Source organism: Pteronotus mesoamericanus, unplaced genomic scaffold, assembly GCF_021234165.1.
Source record: "Pteronotus mesoamericanus isolate MK-2021 breed Mesoamerican mustached bat unplaced genomic scaffold, CSHL_Meso_final contig_74, whole genome shotgun sequence".
Classification (NCBI taxonomy): Eukaryota; Metazoa; Chordata; class Mammalia; order Chiroptera; family Mormoopidae; genus Pteronotus; species Pteronotus mesoamericanus.
The window spans coordinates 12,769,776-12,792,980 of record NW_026555247.1 but is presented as its reverse complement, the minus strand read 5'-3'; the positions used below and the strand labels follow the sequence as shown (position 1 = coordinate 12,792,980).

Sequence of the window (23,205 nt, the reverse complement as noted above, 5' to 3'; positions counted from 1 at the left end):
TAATCAAAACAGTCTGGTATTGGCATAAGAACACATACATAGATCAATGGAACAGAGAGCCCAGAAATAAACCCATATCTCTATGGTAAATTAATATTTGACAAAGGGGACATGAGCATACAATGGAGTAAAAACAGTTTCTTCAATAAATGGTTTTGGGAGAACTGGACTGGTATGAGCAAAAAAAAAATGAAACTAGACGACTAACTTACACCATACACCAGAGTTAACTCAAAATGGATAAAAGACTTAAATATAAGTTGTGATACCATAACAGTCCTAAAGTTCATTGTTTTTTAGGTAAGAAATTTGGATATGCAACAATAAATAATCAGCAAACACTCTTAGGTAGTAGTTTTATTTTATGCTAACATCTTTACTGCTCCATTTTATGAAGAAATTTTTAAAAACATTTACATATCCAGTAAATTAATAATTCATGCTGAAGATTAAAGGAAGTTCATAGGCTTATGTTCATTGATCTGCATTTGCCATAACATTTTTGTTATCCCGACAACAAAGTTGCTAAAGTTCTTTCTAATAGTACAGTTTTGAAAAGGACATTTAATCATAATATTACTCAATGAGCTTAGGTAAGAAAATAGATATTTTTGCTGTGTGTCATTCATTCTTGCTTTCAACAAATATTTATTGGCACTTACTCTCCATCAGTCATCCTTCTAGGACCGTAGTATATTTCAGTCAACAAAAGATACAAAAATCCCTGCTCCCATGAAACTTTTGGTGTTAGTTATTAATCATTTATTAAATAAATATGTATTGAGGACGTGCTGTGTACAGGTAGAAATATGTATATGGCACAGGCTCTCCCCTCACTGAAACTATTACGTACCTTCCATATGAGTGCTTTTTTATGAACTAAAAAGTCTTCAAAAATAAATGGTTAGGCAATTTTTGTGTCAATTAAAATGTATGTTACAATAGCAAAATAAATTAAGATAGTAACTGTCCAACTCCCATTTCTGACTATTCATGCAAATACAATAAAAATGTTTGAGTTCTATTATTCTTTCTGTCAGCCTGTCATATTTTAATGTCAACTCTCTGATCATTAGGGACATTCTACCCAGGGTGCTCTATTTTTTTGTTTCATTTAGTAAAGCATGATAATGTCACAAGATGCCTGAGATTTTCTGCATAACAGCTCCTCGACATACCGGCACTGTCACGGTAAGAAGGAAGACAAGATCGTTATTTTGTCTAAGCTGAGAATGATGCTGTCTACTATTTATATTAAAATTGTGTGTTCCTAAATTTATCAGTGATCTGTAAAAGTGCATTTTAAACATAAAATGATGAATGCAGATTTACAAATTTAAATCTTATTTCAAATAAGGTTAACTTTACAATGGAAATGTAATTAGTGATAACTGTCAGCAGTAACAGCCTTTCATAGACTTCAGATTAAAATAAAAATTAAAGCTTTCTATAGACCAATAGTTAATTGAGTTCAGATTCATCAATTTTCAGATAAGAAACCATAGTCAATGAAATTTTAGTCAAAGTTAGCTATTGGCAGAAAAGCAAGAAAACCCTAGCCACTGACTCTCAGTCCACAATCTTTTTTAACACACTGAAGTTTCATCTTATTATTATGAATAGAAAGCAGAGAAATATTCATTTCACAAGTGCTTAATTTTTCATCTTGTAGAAAGTAACTTCAAATTTTAATATCTTACATTCTTAATTATTTTTAGGTTAATGTGAATTTATTCTTTAGTTTCTTTTATTTAAAAATGAACTTGAGAAAATGACTACAGAAATTTTTTAAAATAGAGAAAAAGATCTATAAAATTCTTCACCAAAAATAATTACATTTATTTTTGTATTTTTCCATTCTAGTTTTTAATGTAATTGCAGTAATAGCAAACATACAGTTACATGTGTGCATTTGTATGTGTTTACTTCATATACTATATATATGGGTTGTCCAATTTTTGGAATTACAAACAATATCTTGTATACTGGACTTTATTTCTCTATAATTATCCTTATTGCATTAGAATTAATTTTTGATGAGCACTAATAAGCTAAACGATATGGATATATATACCTTTGATATACATTTCTGTTTCTTTCCAAAAGGATATGGTACCAATTCTTCATGTTATTAGCAATAGAATCCTGTTGAAAGCAAATCTGTCTTTTCTTGTTTTTTTTGCTCACTGTTTCTACATCACCTAGTCCATGAACTGGTACAAAATAAACACCTAAAAATCATTGTTGAATGGATAAATAGATGTAAAAGTACCAGTTTTTCTTCCAATCTGGTGTTTGTTTCACTGCCTTAGACATTACTATATAAAATATTTTTCTTTAATTGGCCATTGATATAAGTTTTAGTATTTTTATTATAATTAATATAGATTCAAACTCATCAGCCACTGAGTATTTACTTACTTATGTTTTTAGAACTTATTCATTACCTATTTGTACACTCTGCTAAAATGTAAACCAGTCATCCTCCAAGACTTCTGGGGTAGGGAGAGGCTGAAACATCCCAATCTGGGAAAAAATTAGGGTTTGTCAGATAACAGGTTAATGAATGCTGCATTTCATGTGGGAACTTATCATCTTTAAATTTTTTAAAATTGTGGTAAATTTAGGGTTAAATGAGTAGAGTGACCATGCAGCTTGTGAATTAAAACACTTTTAAGGATGAAAAAGTTGCTCTTCATAATTGTAAGAGGACAACAGGCATAAACTGGGAATCTTCAATGAAAATGATAACGCAGTCACTCGGATTGTGGGCATGACACCAACATTATTCTAATGTTAGTTTTATCTACAAACTTCCACTTACATAATTATAAAGGGCCATTATGTTGGTAGGAAAATGGTGCTGGGGAAAGGAAGTCATTCAAGTTGTGTTGTAGTAGGTATGACTTCAGTTTCAGTTGAGATCCAAGTCACAAAGACGTTAGAGGAAATAAAATTCAACTAAGGGCTATGGCGACCTAGAAATTGCCTTGAGATTTTTCTGGGCCTGCAACCAAGGGATACGATGTTAACAAAAGTTAGGAATTAGAACTGCCCCGTAGGGATGAGAACCACTGTAGAATTGACAAGGCAGGGGCCGGCAAGGAGATGTTTGCCAAGGCTAGAACCATATGGAGACACAGCCACTGCCATGGACAGAGCCCTGAAGCAGAGGTGGGGGTGGGAGTTACTTTGGCCTCTCCTTTCCTCCTGCTCTCTGATCTCCTACCTGTGGTTGAACCAGGGATCAGTTCCCAAAGGAGCCTGGGGATTATATTTTGCATAGCCAGTACCAGCGGTGTAAGACTGAAAACTATAAGAGAGGAGAATGGGCCTCAGAGCAACTGGGAAAATGATCACCACATCCAATATAATAAGCATTTAAAGAATGAAAAACAATGTACAAGCCAAATAGGCTAATTAGTGGACTGTGCTCTTCAGGTCTGATGTGCAGCTGGACCTAGTTTGATTTTTCACAGGAGCTACAGTCAGCTATTAATGGTGACAGAGTTCTCTGGGAACTCAGAATGGGGTAACAGGCACCGATCCAAAAAGCTCTGGCAGGTATAATGTCTCTGGAGAGTCAAGAGCACAAGATAGTGTAACTCATATTTATTTACTTCTTTTCTGTTCATTAAAACAGGTAAGATTGTGTGTACAATAAGTAAATAACCTCTGATGTATTTATACTACCTGTTTAAAATGTTTTTATTTTATTTTTCAACTGAGACACAAAAAGGAGAAAAGTCAATAAAGAAACAAAGAAATGAAGTCCGTCGAAATAAAAAATCTTGATGTATATTATTAATTAGTATTTAGAATGCTTTTCTCTTTATACTTTAGAAGTAAATGGAATGTATATACATCATTTGAGAGGACACACTGTTTTTATCTTTCTCTCAGTGGCTATAGTTACCATTTTGATTTCATACTTTTTCATGCTTTTAATTGCATAGGCACAAACACGGTCCATATATTACCCACACTATGTCTAGACCAGGACAACAGCCACTTCTGCTGATTTCAGTATCTTGCATATTCAACTGAGACTTTTTGAAGCAACAAGAATTAAGAATCCTTCAGTTTAAATTGGACAGCAAAGTTTCTGTTCTGAGAAAGAAAATAACTACTGGCTAAAGTCTAATTAGAATTCTAAATTAAGGGCTTCAAAATTCTTAATCACTACTATTCTCTCTGCTTAGTTGGTCTCATTTTCTGAAACATTTAAAGTCAAACACTGAGCTCCACAAAAGCAAATATTCATTCTCAGCTACACAAAACTTAGCAGACTCAGTCTTGAATCTGGGTCTCTTATCATTTCACTGTCTAAGCTGGTTTGTTGCTTTCTATAAGTCATAAATTTCTGCTCTTAGTTAATACTTTTTTTTATAACTCATCCTCATCACGATGACTTCTCTATTGATAGTATGATCATTAGAGTTTTTTTTTTTGAGATCATATGGTATTTGTCTTTCGCCCCCTGGCTTATTTCACTTAGCATAATGCTCTCTAGTTCTATGCATGCTGTTGCGAAGTGTAGTAGTTCTTTTTTTCTTTCTGCCACATAGTATTCCATTGTGTAAATGTACCATAGTTTTCTGATCCAATCATCTACTGATGGGCATTTAGGTTGCTTCCAACACTTGGCTATTGTAAATTGTGTTGCTATGAACATTCGGGTGCATAGGTTCTTTTCCATTGGCATTTTGGGGATCTTAGGGTATAGTCCCAACAGGGCAATCACTGGATCAAGAGGCAGTTCCATTTTTATCTTTTTGAGGAAATTCCACACTGTCTTCCACAATGGCTGCACCAGTCTGCATTCCCACCAACAGTGGATTAGGGTTCCCTTTTCTCCACAGCCTCGCCAGCACCTGTTGTTTGTTGATCTGTTTATGATGGCCATTCTGACAGGTGTGAGGTGGTATCTCATTGTGGTTTTAATTTGCATATCTCTTATGGCTAGCAATGCTGAGCATCCTATCAAATGTCTCTGGGCCCTCTGTATCTCTTCCTTGGTCAAGTGTCTACCCAGGTCCTTTGCCCATTTTTTAATTGGATCATTTGTCTTCTTGGAGTGGAGTTGTGTGAGTTCTCTATATATTTGGGAGATCAAACCTCTATCTGGTGTATCATTAGCAAATATATTTTCCCATATGGTTGGCTCCCTTTTCATTTTGCTAATGTTTTCTTTAGCCGTGCAGAAGCTTCTTATTTTGATGAGGTCTCACATGTTTATTCTTTCCTTTATGTCCCTTGCTTTATGGGACATATTGATGAAAATATTGCTGCGTGGGGTATCTGAGGGTTTCCTGACAATGTTCTCCTCTAGGACTTTTATGGTGTTGCGACTTATATTTAAGTCTTTTATCCATCTTGAGTTTATTTTTGTGTATGGTGTCAGCTGATGATCCAATTTCAATTTTTTGCATGTAGCTGTCCAGCTCTCCCAACACCATTTGTTGAAGAGGCTATTTTTACTCCACTTTATGCTTCTACCCCAATCATTAGATTTATTATACAAACTGGGACACTTTTGAGAGTAAAATAGATGTTATTAATAATTACACCAGAAAAAGGCAAAATTCACAACTGTCCCTGGCAAACCAAGGTAAAAGTTCTAACTATAGTCCCAATCATTGCATAAACCTCTGAGCATAAAAAACACATTTAAAAAATACAGATAATATATAGGTATCCTCTTCCTCCTTTCCCCTCCCATATTATTCCACCTGTTATTCATTATAACCCTGATTTTGCTTAATATCAAAGAAAAGCATTATTTTGATATTTAAATGTATAATTTCTCCAATTACCCACATTGTTACAAAGACAAATTTTTAGTTTGTCCTTTGGCGAGTACTGAATATTGGTCACGTTATCTTCTGCTTATGCTTTTCATTGCATTGTCTATTTATAAGTTATAGGGTTTGGAGGAACGGAGGACTTGTTACTTCCGGGTAAAAGTGGTATACCTTTGTATGCTGCTAGGGGCTGGGGACAGCAAGATAGGACTGACTGATAAGAGTAAGGATCGGGCTTACTGGACAAGAAAAGTCCACCAGATACCATGGGCCCAGGTGAGCAAGTTGTTGAGATCAGAAAATTCAGCTAACGGGAAGGGGAGAAAGCTGTAAGCTGTTCTATGAAACTGCAGCAACAAACCAGATTCTAGGAAACTGCGTACAAATACCAGCATTGTTCGCTGGGGCAAGCCTGTTACAAACCTTCCTGTTTTTACTGTAGGATGTGTGCAACTGACTTTTAAACCACAACTCTCCATGCTAGGAAGAAATCACCCTGTGGCTTGCTGGCGCATGCACCCTTGTGCCCTTATTCAGCAATGATTACATCATTTAGCATGGAAGGTCCACTGCAACTAGCTAGTTTACCTGAGCTTTTCTAAACTTAAAATTGATTTGACAATATTTGCCTATGTGTTATTAAAATGTAAGCAGTTAGCTAATATTTGGAGTTTTCAGTTGGATAAATTGCTACTTTTATGTTAAAAAATGCCTTTGCAGTCATATAATGGATTGCTTTATGATTATTCTCCAATAAAAATGCACATGATTTTTTTACTGTTTTCAAAAGTCTTTAAAAAGTTTTTACTTTGTCTTATAATGAATGTAAAAAGGAGAAAGAAGTGGGTTGGACTAACAGCTTTTGCTGTTAGTTAACATGCCAATAAAACAAGTTCCTTATAGCTCATTTGCCCTCTCTTTTTTTTAAACATGATTATGTATCTCTGGTGGAATAGATGACTTAAAATCTGAAACCACTCCTTGCCAACAAAATGGTCTAGGAACTGGAAGTTACAAGAGGGTTTGGAAAGATAGTTTAGATATGTCAATCACTTTCTATTATCTTTTTAATTTAATTTTTACTTATTATTTTGTTGGGAGTTTTCTCTGTTCTTTCAATGACTCTTATCTAAATAGAAATTTCTATTCTAAATATTGGAACACTTCTGAATGTCATATTTCTCAGAATGTATATATGTGCAAATGTGTTTATGCACATATACATATGAATGCACATATACACACATACACATGTAATTATGATAGCTTCTTTTATTTGTTTCATAAACTGTACATTCTTAGAAGCTAGCAACTACATTATTTTTTTTCGTCTTTTCTTGTTGTCTCTATTATGTCTCTAACAATCATGGTCATGTAACAGGTATTCAAGAAATAGTTGCTCAGTAAAGAAATACATTGCTTGAAAGGCGTACATTCAAACAGAGTGTGACTACCATAAGAAAATAAATGTGGTACAGACTTTCTTTTAATCACTGTGACTAATATCAAGTAAAAAAGGAAGTTGGAAATACCTTCCTATATCAAGACTGTGGCTATATACAGTTACATAACAATGAATGAAAGATTAGAGAATTTATTCTAGAACCATAGAGATGATGTAGGGGTTAAAAATGAGGTCATCATCTAGAAACAGTATCTGGCTAATTCTTGTCCCTATATGATGAAAGGCCATATGTTATAAACTCTTGCTGTCAAAGCAACATAGAGATGAAGGGAGACTATTCCCTGATTCTCTGAAGGCCCCAGAGATGTGAGTCTGTTTTTGAATTGGTTCTCTGTACAAGTATAATGTGGAGCAGGGCTGGCAACCAACACTGAGGATTACAAAGATGTAACTGGATTCCGATCCATTGTGCAAGAGATCTGGCCTGAGAAAGATTATTATTTTGGAATTGTAGTTCACGATTCTTCAATACCAAGAAAAAATAGAAAAAACGTTATTTATACTATGATCAATTTCGTGTATGTATAAGAGCCTTTTGGAGATAGGCTAGTGAGTTAATTTCTTTGGCGGGCTCCTTAAAAACTTTGTCAAAATTTCCTCCAGTAATATTTAATTACAGTTTTGCCCAGAGATTGAAAGGTAGTTTAAAGATGATCTTTAATTTTTTCAACCACACTTTTCCATGAATCTCCCAAATATTTTTGTATATTATGCATAAATGTGGTATGATCCTTTTTAATTGTGCATATGTATGTAGATCAGTCATTAAAAGCACTTTAAGGACAAGTAAAATACGGGTTTTGACTTTCTGCCTAAACATCCTGTTTTCTTTAAAATAAGCAGCAAACTGTTGAAATGAAAATGAAATTGATGACATAAAAAATAATTAAGGTGAAATTTCTCATGCAAAGGTATATATAAGCATACAAAAATGACTGAAATAGCTTTACTTTTTAAAAACAATTATAAATAGTATTGTACCTTTAATATGTCTGAAGGCTGCTAAGCACAGCAGTCCAAAATGAGAAAGTATATTACATCATGTTACTCTAAATAAGCCTTCTAATGAGAAATCAGGATTATGTTGAATCTGAAGGAGAAATATGCATTTGCCTTGATAATTTTAAGCTGATCTCCCCTGGGGAGAATGATGGAACATTAAGAGATTTTAAATTGAAATGAGGTTATGGGACTGTAAATTGCTGACGGATATTTAGTATGTGATTTAGTATTTGTGTTTACATTCTAGCTTAAAAAAAGATAAAATTTTGACTTTTTCACAAAACTAAAAATAGTCTTTAAAGCACATTTGGCTAATCAGAATGATGTGTCCAAAGAATGTGGGAGAATGAGCAATAAAACTGATATATTTGAATTATGAATTAAAATCCAACAATAAATTTGCATTCTTGGAGTGAGCCTCAGTCTTTAAATATTTTAATGCCATGTAATTAATTTATTACTGTCAATTAATGACCTAGTGGTATTATCCTTCAGCAAGTGTTATAATTTAGAATTTAAGGTTTATTAAAAGTACTTCTATACCTCTTCACCTTTGTAAAAGAGACCATAATTATACAAAATCTAAAAATATATCTTTTCTGGTGGTTTTATCACATACTCTTTCTGAAAGCATTGAGGAAGTGAAGATTTTGTACTTAAGATATTGTATTTATTGTACACCCACCAGGAGTGAACAGCATAGCTCATGTCCAACCAGTGCTGTAAAAAGGTGGCCTCAGGGGATGATGGATAAGGCCAAGACTGATCACACAACTTAGTGCCTTTTTCCTTTTGAAACTTTTATTTTCAATGTGACATCTACTATCACACACAGTCACTTTCTCCTCTTTGTGACAAACTCATGCAGCTTTCAAAAAGTGATTTCAGCCTTCATTAGAGAAATGCCACCCAAAGGGTGTCTTTCAAAGGCTTTGTGTTTTTCAGCTGGAGACAAGACTGAATTCATCATGGTTTCTATGGCCCTAGAATACCTAGTCCAAGATAGAAGCCCTGTCATTACAAATATTGCAAGGAAATGTGCTATTTCTTACTGAGGGGCCTTGTGGACCAGTGTCACTGGGGAAATGTCAGCCTGGTTTATGGGATGTTGTCTTATTTTATATGCAGGTACATCATAAAGAGCTTCATACTTAGGAGGATAGCTAGGAATACAATATTTTTCATGCAACCAAGATTCTCCTTTTTTATTTCATCTTCTGGAAAAAGTGGCTCACCATCTATCTTTTCATGTTCATTTCTAATTTGGGACAATCCATTTTTTTAAAAATTAAATTTCTAAATCTGACTCCCTCTTGGGGCTTGTGTCCTTCCCTCTGCTTCTTTATATACATTTTCTTCTGCCCTAAAACCTATGCAATTATCTTCTGTCACCTTAAAAGCCTTTCTTACAGCACACTGCTCCAGCTGTTGAAGCATATGTAATTACATCCTACCCTACCTCGCCTGCGGCATGCTAGTTTCATACAATTTTCATATCACCCCCTTTTCATTATTCAAGCAGAGTGAAATTTTAAGGACAGTGTGATTAGGCTGAAATTGGAACTATTCAAGATTTGGCATTGTGTGAAAAAGCACACTCTTTGCTTCTCTATACCAAACTAAAAAGCTATTGTTAAAATAAAGCGGGGAACTTCCGGTCACGAAAGAGGTATGGCAGATGTGGCTTGCCTCTTTGCACAACCACATCAAAATTACAATGAAAGTGTAGAACAACAATCACTCAGAACCATCAGAAATCGAGTTGAATGGAAGTCTGACAACTACAGAATAAAAGAAACCACATCCGTTTAGGCAGGTAGGAGGGGCGAGGATGTGGAACACTCTGGTCCCGCACCCATGTGCAGTGGATAAAAATTTGGGAGGTATATCACGGGAGTGAGGAGTCTCAGCCCCATACCTGGCCCTCCAGCCCAGAGTTCCAGTGCCAGGAAGATAACTCCCCACAACTTTTGGCTGCAAAACCCAGCAGGGATTGAGTTGGTGGAAGAAACTGCTAGAGCCCCAAGCAGTTCCTCGTAAAGAACCCACACATGGACTCACTGACTCAGACTCACTGCCTCTGAGCTCCAGTACCAGGGTTAGCAGCTTGAAAAACACCAGTGGCCTACTGACAGAAAGAAGTGCCTGGCATTAAAGCAAGAAGAGGCCATTGTTCCTTTTCTAAGCCCTCCCCCTAACTGCAATAGAGCCAGCAAGCTGGTGCCATATTTGAGAGTCCATCAGCCTGGCTAACACTGTTTGACCTGCCTTGGAGATCCCCAGAGACACCATCCCATGTAAATTATGGGTTCGCCCAAACTGCCTTTTCATACTAAAGGACAGTTTGGTCTTGGCTTGTACTGCACAACTTCCTAAATCCTTTCAAACAGGCAACAGCTGGCCTCAGGGAGCCCCAGGCCTGGCACTAGCAGCATCCAGCCTAGATTCACAACTTGGCTTCACCTGGGAATCTCGAAGTCCAGCACAAGTAGCAGCCATCTCAGATTGCTTTATAGTTCAGGCAGGGTGACCCCAGGCAAAAAACAGGTTGGGGCTGACAGCCTGTACTGGCAGGGAACCAACAGGGCCAGCACACCCAGTGGACAGCTGCATACCACATCAGAACACCACCACTGTGCCCCTGTACAGGTGATCCTCCACGAAGGGCGGAGGTTGGTGATGAGGTGTCACAGCTAATTCTTGCTGCTGGCTGGTCTGTGTAAATCCTTCCCATTGATCTGCCAACAGCAACCAAGACGCAACCAAAAGAGGAAAGTATAGTCAGCCCACATGAAGGGCACACCTTGAGTACCGAGCTTAGGTGATAGGGAGGCTATAATACCACTGGATCCTACAGGACATCTACTACAGTAGGCCACACTACCAAAGCACAGGCTTAAAACAGTTCTACCTAATACATAGAAACAAACACAGGGAGGCTGCCAAAATGAGGAGACAAAGAAACATGGCCCAAATGAATCTACAGATCAAAACTCTAGAAAAAGAGCTAAATGAAATGGAGGTAAGAAATCTATCAAATGCAGAGTTCAAAACATGTTATTAGCATGCTCATGGAACTTAGTGAAGACCTCAAAAACATAAAAAAGACCCCATCAGAAATGAAGGATATACTAATTGAAATAAAGGACAATTTACAGGTAAACAACAGTAGAGTGGATGAAGCCAAGAGTCAAAACAATGACTTGGAATGTAAGGAAGGAAAAAACAACCAATTGGAACAACAAGAAGGAAAAGGAATCCAAAAAAATTAGGATAGTATAAGTGGCCTCTTATACTTCAAGAAGTCCAAGATTCACCTCACAGAAGGGTACCAGAAGGAGAAGAGAGAGAGCAAGAAATTGGAAATCTATTTGAAAAAATAATGAAAGAAAAGTTCTTTAATCTGAAGGAACTAGGCATGCAAGTCCAGGAAGCACAGAAAGTCCCAAACAAGATCGATGCAAAGAGGCCGACTCCAAGACACGTTATAATTAAAATGCCAAAGGTTAAAGATAAAGAAAGAATTTTAAAAGCAGCAACACAAAAGAAGTTAGTTATCTACAGTGGAGTTTCCATAAGAATATCAGCTGATTTCTCAAAAGAAATTTCGCAGGCTAGAAGGGATTGGCAAGAAATATTCAAAGTCATGGAAAGCAGGGACCTACAGCCAAGTTTGCTCTACCCAGCCAAACTATCACTTGGAATCAAAGAGCAGATAAAGAGCTTCCCAGAAAAGAAAAAGACTAAAGGAGTTCATCATCACCATTATTATATGAAATGGTAAATGCTTATTTAAGGGAAAAAAAATCACAACTATGAGCAATAAAGTGGCAAAAATACATATCTATCAACAATTGGATTTGAAAAACTAAGTAAACAAGAACAGAGAATCATGCATACGGAGAACATTTTGATGGTTGCCAGATGGGAAGGGGGTGTGCAGGGAAAAGGGTGTGCAGGGTTGGGTGAAGAGGTGAGGGGATTAAGAAGTACAAATAGGTAGTTACAGAATAGCCATGGGGATGTAAAGTACAGCATAGGAAATGGAGTAGCCAAAAATTTATGCATATGACCCACGGACATGAACAATGGTGGGGGATTGCCTGAGGGAGTAAGGGGTGCTGGGTGGAGGGGGCTAAGGGAGTAATCCAGGACAACTGTAATAGCATGATCAATAAAATATAATAAAAAATTTAAAAAATGTTCATTCGCTTGGTGCACATACTTACTTGTCACACATTCAGAACTATCACAGTTAAGGCTTTCCATGGAGCCATATTAAGGTTCATTAGTATTTTTATGATTGAGTTGGAGTTTAATCTGAGGGGAATGGTGTTAATGATCAAGGATTTTATAGATTTGCATAGATTCTGTCCTGAGTTAGGCACGAAGGACTAAGGGAGGCTCATGGGAGTAATATAGGGATTTATGCAAAGTATTCCAATGGGCTTCCTGAAGAATATTGAACGTTGCTTAAAAAATCATTGTACAAAAAGAGAAAAAGGAATAAAAAGTTTAAATAGTTGTCTATATATTACATCTAAACAAAAGCCTAGGAAGAAGACATAAACATGGAAAATGAACACAATCCATTTAAAATTAATAACTATTTTCCTAACTTCCTAAGATTCTAGCACCATTGTTCTCTAATATTCACTGTGCTTCTATGTTATCAATAAAGTTTTAAATATTTCATCTCCTTGGGGTTAAATTGGGCTATTAAAACATTAAATTTGTAAAGTCTCTGTAATTTTGATAATGTCATTTACCACTCACAATTGAAAGCAGATATGATAAGTTAATCAATGCTAAGCCTCTAATACTGTGACACATTGTCTAATATGCAAGCCTTTAAATGCTCTATTTGAAATATTACATAATACAGTCTTATTGTTTTTATCAAATGATCAAATTAGTATTATATTGCATAAGTTATCAGAAGAATTAAGTACGGTTTGAGTTTCCAGAGACAGCCATAAAGCATAAGGGAGGCCTGGAATAAAAGAGGTGTGTAAATATGCATTTGTCATGAAATGGAAGATTGTTTATGTATCTGAGCATATGTAAGTCATTTTTTTGTGTTATTTTACTATCATTGCTATTCTTTATTTTTAATTAGCAAAAATAGCAAAGAGCTAACTGCTTATAGTTGTAATGGCTAATAAAAATTATAGGTTATATTTCAATGCATTCAATTACATTCAATGCATTCAATGCATTCAATTACAAGAGTCTCTTCCAAATATGTAATAGTCATAAATAATAGTAAAAATCTCTTTGTTATTCTCCAGGACTAGAAATGTATGATCATGTAAAATTTTCCTTTCTCTTTTTTCAGTAGATTGGAATCTGTTTGGTAATATACATCCATGTGGCAAAAATTAGGAGGTCCAAAAATATCAAATATTAGAAGGGGTATGTATCAACAGGATCTTTTGCCTAATACTTATAGGTGTGTAAATTGCTATAAGCAATTTGGAAAAGAGATTAGCATTATCTAGTAAGATTGAAGGTACACATATTCTTTGACTGAGAAATTGCAATCTTAGGTATATTACCTAGACAAATTCTTGCAAGAGAGTACCAAAGGATATTGTAAGAGTATATATAACATTTTTGTAATAAAAAATCACTGGGAAATGACCCCAAATTATTGGCTGAAGAGTATATAAATAAATAGAGGTATATCAGTGAAAGCAAGTTAATTAACAGCAATGTAAATATATATGATTAAATCTCAAAATTATAATATTGCACAAAAAAGCAAGTCTTAGAAAACTACAGATAGTATTATTTTACTTATATAAATGTGAAAAACTATGCAAGTATTGTCTATTTCTTGGAGATACATACATATTTGGTAAAAGTTTAGTAAAATACAAGATAATGATCAGCCTTTGATCCAAGGGTAGTGGTTATTCCTGAGGGAGATATGACTGAAGAAAGGAATAAAAAGTCATTCAAAGGTGACAATAATGATCAATTTCTTAAGGTGTGTGGTAGGCTCATGAATGTTATTTTTATTTCTTAAACTACACTATATATATTTATATTGTATATATGCACTTTTTGTTTGATATATTTTAAAATAAAAAAATAAATAAATTCAAAAATCACCCTTATTGTTTAAAGTTCAGCTAAATTATTTCATATTGTCTCATGAATTCTGTGTGGATCATTTGTAAACAATACTATTTTTGTAAATGCTTAACAATGTAATAACTGTTTCTTTGATTGGCATTTCCCAAAATGCACTGGTTCTTACTATTAGAAAGACCAAGGTAGACAACAGAAAGTGGTAATGCTGGAATTAGAGACAAGGTAGTCAGGTTTTCTTCCCTCTACACAGACTGCTTCAAAATATTTTTTTGAAGTAGTTCTTAATAATTATTTTATGTAAAAAAATGCATTGACTTTGTCATATATGCAAGTAAAAATGAAAGGAAACACTGTTATACAGGATATAAAATTGATTGATACATAATGGTCTATACTTCTGGCTTTTTCTCCAAAGTTTAACAATATTCTGCATTTTTACAGAAATAAATTTGTTCAAACAAATCGATTGGTTGTTCTTTGCACTTGTAGTTATTGGTGTGGGTTTTTTCCCCAGCTTAGAGATGTTGGGACACATACATTTTGATTCTTTGCTGTCATAGTCCAGTCACCTTATTTTAAATAGGCACTTCTAAAGGCATTCTACTTTTTAAATGCCTTTGGAGTGTGATACTCTAAGTACTGCCTGAATGCGATGACCTCTGTGGAATATTGTTATATCTAAGTTCTGAAGCCATGATGATAAGACTCCTGGGACCCACTGTGGAGTCCACTGAGACCCGCAAAACTCACTGCTGAGTGAGAGGAAGAGAAAGGGAGGGAGGGAGGGAGAGAGGGAGGGAGGGAGGGAGAGAGGGAGGGAGAGAGAAGGAAGACAGGGAGAGGGAGAGGGAGAAGATGAGGGAGGGGAAAGGGGGGGAAGAAAGAGAGAGTGAGAGAGAGAGAGAGAGATTGATTCAGATCTTGTGAGAGTTGCAAATAAACTTGATTGAAGACCTTTTTCAATATTGGTACTTAAATTCCTTACAATGTATTTTGTAGCTCAACTTGAAGCAACTAGTATCACTCAAAATTCGTTGAAGAAACTAGTATCCCTCAAAATATTGTTATGAGCATGGCTGTCCCCTTGAAGGAGGGGCAGAATAATTGATGGAAATTCAACTCTAAGAGAACACTTTACCAAAAATATTTTAATCCTTTTTGATGTACAAAAAGAAGAAGTTGTACATTTTCTAATGGATGATTTGTCCTTTCTAACCAACTCTTTGCTTGCTTATCCAGTTGGTAAACCACAATCATTTTTTAATAACTACTTTTTACTGAGTTTTCACTTCAATCCAGTACCATTCGGAGCACTAAATGCATATGATTTCCTTTACCTACAAACAACACTTTGTGAAGTGGGTGTTAGTAATTACCTAATTATGTAGATGAGTAAACAGTTGCCAAGAGTTTCAGTAACTTGCTGGAGGTTATACAACCAAAGTTTAACATTTATGTCCTTAACTACTTCTAGCTTACTGCTGTTTCACAAGCTTCCCAGAACTTCCTATGCTCTGATTTCCACTGCTAAAGTTGATCTCTTTGCTAAAGGAAGTTTTTGGAAAATCCAACTAATTAATTTAAGATAGAATTTTCTTAATGTTTTTTTTCTACATAATGTCTAACCCCTACTGATGTTTTCTCAAATACCATACCATTAACACTTCTTACAGTGATCTGCTTGGTTACCATTTAGTCCTTGATTCCTTTGAAATCTGACTTTTAACCACACCATTACATACTGAATAAATGCTACACAGTGTAAAAAATAAGGCTGCTTTGAGATAAAAGAATCCTCTATCTCAGGATAAAAATTGTTATCATGCCTTAATTTCTAATAATATTTAAAAATTTTTTATGTCAGTGAAAAAAATGTATGACAGTGAAAAATTATGTCAGTGAAAAATTTTAGTTTGTGTAGTCACCAATTAACTTGAAGAGTAGAATCCATGTCTCACCTTATTCAGTTTATTTAACCTCTTTTTTTGGAATTTACCCTGCTAACTACTTTCATGTTTTATTCTTGGTAACTTGGTTCTCTCTATCTGGAATGTCCTTGCCCCATCTTCATCTATTCTAAATCTAATTTATTTTTCATTACATTTCAATATTTTTCCTGATTCCTGCCAAGAAAGGTTATTTTGGTATCTCTGTTATAACACCATAATTTTCCTGGAATCCTTCTTCTTGTCCCTGTATCTATGCTGATTTCTTCTTCAAATTTTTTAGAAATTGTTTCATAGCCATCTTTATTCTTTCACCATTCCTGGCACAATGAATAACACATATAAGTTTTCAATCAATATTTGTAAATTGAATTAAGATTCTATTATAGTATTTTGTCAACAATTAAGAACTTGACCAATAAAAACATTTGCTGAAAAAATAATAAGCTGGAACATTCCTCATTTGAGCAGCTCTTATCCATTTAAGTATGTTCTTGTCTGTCTACCTCATGGCCCTGAAAATGATACAGGAGATAATCAGATAGTAATTTATTTTAATTTCCCATCATTAAAAAAACCCTATGTGTATCTTCAGAGAAATCAAAGCAATTCAAAATAATATTCTTGTTAGAGTGAAATTCATCACAGCAATGCTTTATACCATCTTAAAAATAAATGCTATTTGGAACCATTTAGAATCAGAATAAACTTATATGAAATGCAAATGATAGAATTTCAAGGATTTTTTTCTACCATATGTGTAACATTTCCTGTAAAGATGTTATTTATTTTTGCAAAATAAAAACAATAACATTAAATGCAGTGCACTCTAAATTCGTCGGTTCGAGGATTTGGAGAACTGGGAATATGGTTTCTCTACAGGAGTCTTAAGTGAGTGTTGATATTTCAATTAGTGCCAATTCACAGCCCACAAGAGCAGTGGAGAACTACCATCTGGTGGCCAACTACACAGAGAGAGGAGATGAATGTCTCATGGATATAACTAACTTCCTGACAGATAATTTCTCTGTGAATAAATCCTCAGAGCAATTCAAGTGTATATTTATTTCAGCTTTTTATTGGAATAGATGAGACAGGTGAACAAATATCCATTAAGGAATTACTGCCTTTCACAGAACTTACGATGACAAGAAGGCAATATAAGATTCTCAATCATGCACAGAAGAATTGTGCGGTGTGGTTTTAAGAGAGCCAATGGAACATTTGCACAGAATAAATGTCTGTTGTCCTCTTAGATTAATATTCCAAAAATTGAATTTAAAGCCCCAAATCATGTGGATTTATTTTAAAGTTCAGCTATAAAACTTCCCAAAGTTATAACCCAGACAATCAGGAAGACTTGGAGCTAACAGTTTTGTGGCTCATGCTACTCGAGGATGAATATGAAAATGCTGTATTAGACAGCTCACTGTCAGTTTCTAAAAATCATTACATGCACAGAAACTCTATTTGGCCCACCAAATCAGCACTCTCCCATCCCATATTTCCTAGCATATTGTGTGTTTTGCTGTTTTTCATCATGAGCCAAAAACAAGCATTTGCAAAAAGGTAGAGTCCATCTTCACAAAAAAAAATTTGGTTTCTTCCAAAACTGAGTTATGTGAGAAAAGAAACTAATGACTTTATTAATCAAGTTTCCTCAGACTAAACCCTGAATTGTATTAAGCTTATTGAATATTTAGGTTATCAGCACTTGGGCTACACTAGCATTTACTTTCTATTTCTTCTTTAATGTTACCCTTCAAAATAAATTGGTGACATAATGACCCTTTTCTGAATGTTTATTAAATGACAGATCTTTTCATAAATCATTATATGCATTTATCACTTCACATTGAAAACCTACCTCTAGGGTAGTTATTATCTCCATTTTCTGATATGGAAACTTGCCCCAAATCACAAGCTGCGAAGCAGTTGAGCCAAGTTTTAAACTCAGTTTTAACTTCTATGCCTGTGTTCATGGTGGTATGACGTTTATCTTAAATATCTGTATTTGCAAACACGTACTGTGTATCCAAAAATACTGCATCTTATTTAAGGTCTCCTGTAAAATATTTCTTATAGTAAATAAATTATCATAATTCAGTCAGCAATATTTGAGATTTTGGGATGCATGTGTGAAACAGAAAAAAGGTAAGATTTATTTTAAGAAAATATACTCTTTAAAAAAAATACTTCGTTAAGGTATTACTGACATACAAAAAACTACACATAATCAATGTATAAACTCTATGAGTTTGGAAATTATATACCTGTGAAGGAATCACCACAATCTATTCCATAAGCATATCTGTCACCTCCAATGTTTCTTCCAATTCTCATTATTAATATTATATGATAAAAGCAAACATAATGTCTACCCTGTAAACAAATTTTTAAGTATACAATACAGTATTATTAACTACAGGTGCTGTGGTATACAGTAGATCTCTAGGATTTATTGATCTTGTATAACTGAAACTGTGTATCTTCTAACTTAATAACCTCCTGTGTTCCCCCCCTTCTAGGCCCTGGCAACCACTATTCTATTCTGCTTCCATAAGTTTGGCTACTTTACATTTCTTATAAAGTAAAGCCTTGTAAGTCTCTCATCAATAAAACTACTTGATGGTTTCACATGTGTACACCTATCTCCAACTCATCAAGTTGTTTATATTAAATATGTACATCTTTTAGTATGTCAATCATACCTCACTAAAGTGGTTGAAAAGAGAAGAAAAGCAGAACACTAAAAATTAGCTTCTAAACAACAATGGAAACAATCAACAAAATTAAAATATAACCTATAGAATAGTAGAAAATATTTACAACCTACATGTCTGATAAAAGGTAGCTATCCAAAATATATAAGGGACTCCTACTACTCAATAGCAAGAAAACAAATAATCCAATTAGTAAATGAGCAAAGGAACTGAATCAACATTTCTTCAAGAAGACATACAAATGACCAATATGTATATGAAAAGGTGTTCAACATCATTAATCAACAAGAAAATGCACATCAAAGCCACAATGAGATATTACCTCACACCTGTAAAGATGACTATTATCAACAACAACAACAGCAATAACAACAACAACAGCAACAACGAACAAGTTTTGGTCAGGATGTCGAGAAAAGGGACCCCAAGCACATTTCATGGTACTGTAAATCAAGGCAGCCATTATAGAAAACTACATGGAAGTTACTCAAAAATTAAAAATAAAACTGCCATATGATCTATTAATACAATTTCTGAGCATTACTGATATCATAATCAACATCTGAATCTTGGTGATATATCTGCACTCCTATATCTATTGAAGCATTATTCACAATCACCAAGACATGGGAAACAATCTAAATATACATTGGCAAATGAATGGAACAAAGTCATGACATATACCCTCAATACATACAATGAAATATTATTCAGCCTGAAAAAAAAGGAAATCTTGCCATTTGTGGCAAAATGGATGAATCTGGAGGCTAAATATATGCCTTTATTTATTGAATAATATGCCTTATTATATTTATTTGTGCCTCTAAATCCTTTTAGACTAAATATGATATTTCTATATAGCTATTAAAGTGTTTTTACTGGTATAAGACAAGCACTGATTGCTTTATTTATTGATTGTTTTTTGCTCAAAAATCTTTAATGATATAAGAAGAGAAATTCTGCAAGCTACATGATGAAAATTGTTCTCTTTTTCTGAACTGAACTTAATTATAACATTATTCTTTTGTCAGCTGCTCTCATTAAAGATTATTATATATGTACTAGATTTATTTCAGGTTTTTTTTTTTACACAAAGCAGCACTGTTTCCTAAAATAAAATAACTGAAGTTTTTCAGGAACATATTTACTTTTATTAAATCTCACCAAAGATTTTCGGAATACAACAACCTGCTAATATGAACATTTGCTGTCTATATTATCACATATAAAAAATTTTCATTACAAATATGTACAAATAATGTAAGAATTTAAAATAGGACCTTGACAATATTTATTAAAATTAATAGCAGTGCTCACTTTGGCAACACATATACTATAATTGGAATGATATGGAGAAGATTAGTGTGGTCTCTGGACAAGGATGACACACAAATTTGTGACATATTCCATTTAAACCCCCCACCCGCAAAATAGTAGTAAAAACAAGGAGTACAAAAATACTTTTAAAAGAACATGGTTATAATGAAGAACAAATTGGAAATGTGTTTAGCCAGTATAAATTTTGCTCAAAAATGTATTCTTGAAGCTTGGCTGAATTTATCTACAGCCTTGTTTCAATGATGTCAGCAGTCATCATGGAATTGGCAAATCCTGGCAAGACTCCCATCCAAATCAATGTCTTTCTTCTTTATATTGCTATACAGGGCCAAGGTGACACAAGGTGACGTGGGAAAAGTATTAAGTGATATAGAACTAATGGAGACAGTAATTGCAAATGTATAATGACCTAAAATAATACCATTCAATAATTTACAAAATTAGAGAACTTTCATGAACATAGTAATCCTAAATCAGTTACCTCTAGGTAAGTTATGTTTGATATTGCTTTTACTCTATTATAGACATATTATGACTGCTATCCTTAATGTAGAATTTCACCTCTGCTCTATTTCTGTCTGAGCCTGTGTAGAACCATTAGAAGCTGATTAGAATCTATTCTGGTGATAAGTGTTTTTCTGTGTGTAATAGAAAAGAGATTCAGAGTCCGTGATACCAGGAAATCATTCCGCAGCTGTGCTCTCTATCTCAACTCAGCCCTGAGGGAAGAAAGGCAATTGGTGTTGAGGAGGACTATTCACACAGGACATCCATAAACTCAATAGCTATTTTTCTTTTGTGACATATTAAAGATTATTAGCAGTTAAAAAATAGTAATAAGTGGTTATTTTTAGGTCTTCATCTGTTTCTTAGGTTCAATTACTTAACAGATCCAGACTGGGTGTTTTTATTTTATTTTTTTTATTTTTTGGTATTTTAACAGAGTCCTTGGTTAAAGCACTATTATCTTCATCTATGCTTGTTTACTTTTTTATTATGTTACAATGTAAACTCATGAACAAAGACACATATCAAAAATTCCACACTTAAATAAAAAAAAAATAAACAACCATATAAGCTAAAAAAAAAATAAAAAATTCCACACTATAGTATGCTTTGAATGTATTCCTCCCCTATCCTGTTCTCCTACCTTCTCTCATTTTAGAATAACCACTATTCCAACAATATTATGTAATAGGTATATTATACTATATTATATCATGATATACTATACTATGCTATACACCGTATTATATCCATATATACGCCTACCATAGTATACATACTACTTTTATCACACATATAGGCAATGCTATATATTGTACTTATGTTGACTAATTTGGGATTATATAAAAAAGTATCAAGACAGTATACCATAATGCATTATATTTTAAGTTAAAATTCCTGTTGATAGTTATCATCTCTCAATCCTTTAAAGATAACTTTTCCTGACTTCTGGCTCCTGTGGCTGTTGTTGAGAATTCCATGGTCCTTTCAACAGTTATTCACATGCAGGTCATCTTACCTTTTCTCTAATTCAAGATTACTGTCTTCAGGGTTTTTTTTGTTTTATTACACTGTTTCTTAGCATAGATTTCTTTTTGTTAATCTTGATTGGAATACATTGACTCTGTGGATCTATATTTTTATAAGTGGAAAATTTATTCCTAATATGACTTTAAATATAGTCTTTTCAGCATTCTTTCTAGTCTTTGAGGAAAACATGGCATTATAAGAAAAGCTAGTGATATTCATATGCCTAGAATAAAAAGCATATGAGATGATGAATTAAATATGTGTAGCAGCAACCATATAAAATGCAAATTTGGTATGTAAAGATATAAATAATAATTAAAAAATGACTCGGTGTCTGCAGAGAAAGAGACCTATGCAATAACTATGTTTTTTTTCTTCTTGGTGAAAATTCAAATTAAATCATTAATAGTTTAAAAAGAACCTAGCTAAGAAACAGCTAAGGTATATCTCATTCCAAACTAAATAAAAGCAGTAAGTATTCCATTACTTTCACTGAAGTAAATTCCAAAATCATTTTATATTTATAAATGTGTTTTTTTCTTTTTATTATTTTTTTAATTTATTTACTTTTTCAATACATTTGTCTCTGCCTTCCCCCCACCACTTTCCCTTGCCCCCTCTCTCCTTCCCTCCCTCAGCTCTTCCCCTTTGGTTTTGTCCATGAGTCCTTGCTCTATGTTCCTTGACTTTCCCCTTCCCTTCCCTTTCCCTGCCCCCCACTTCCCTCTTGTCTCTGTTGATTTCTTTTCCTTTCAGTGTTGCTGGTCATATTTTCCTTGTTTATAAATGTGTTTTAAACACTTATCTTGTAGTAGAACCATTCTTTCTGCTACTATGACTTTTGGCATAAAAGAAAAATCCTAATATAATTTTCTCTCATTATTTTATTGTTTTCCCCCCTCCTTATTTCTCTCTCTCTGTATGTGCGCACACATACACACACACAAAACAAATATTTATATCAGAAGAGAGAGGATAAAAGACAATAAAATCATATCAGCTTATTAGCTTTTGAGCCAACCGTAAAGTTAGGTAATTATATTCTTGCCACTAAGAATTATTGATCATATTCAGACTTAGTTCTCAGCATATTATGTTTGACTTTAATATTTATATAATTTGTTTGCAGTTCCTCCCCTCTACTCAAATATTTTATAATATGGTGGAGAAATTGAATGAACTAAAACAAATGTATTATGTATCTATTTTCAGTGATTGATGTATTTTGAAATGTGTGGCTTCTTTATGATGGAGGTTTGTTTATATCCAGATCATTTCTTTGTACTCAGAAT

The 23,205-nt window shown here is 34.0% G+C and overlaps 1 non-coding gene across 1 annotated transcript; it reads left to right on the top strand.

Annotated features, from left to right (window-relative positions):
- Positions 1-20,348: 20,348 nt before the first annotated feature.
- Positions 20,349-20,455, top strand: LOC129078951 (U6 spliceosomal RNA). Its single transcript, XR_008530021.1, has one exon. It is a non-coding gene; the product is annotated as a U6 spliceosomal RNA (small nuclear RNA).
- The last annotated feature ends 2,750 nt before the right edge of the window (positions 20,456-23,205 follow it).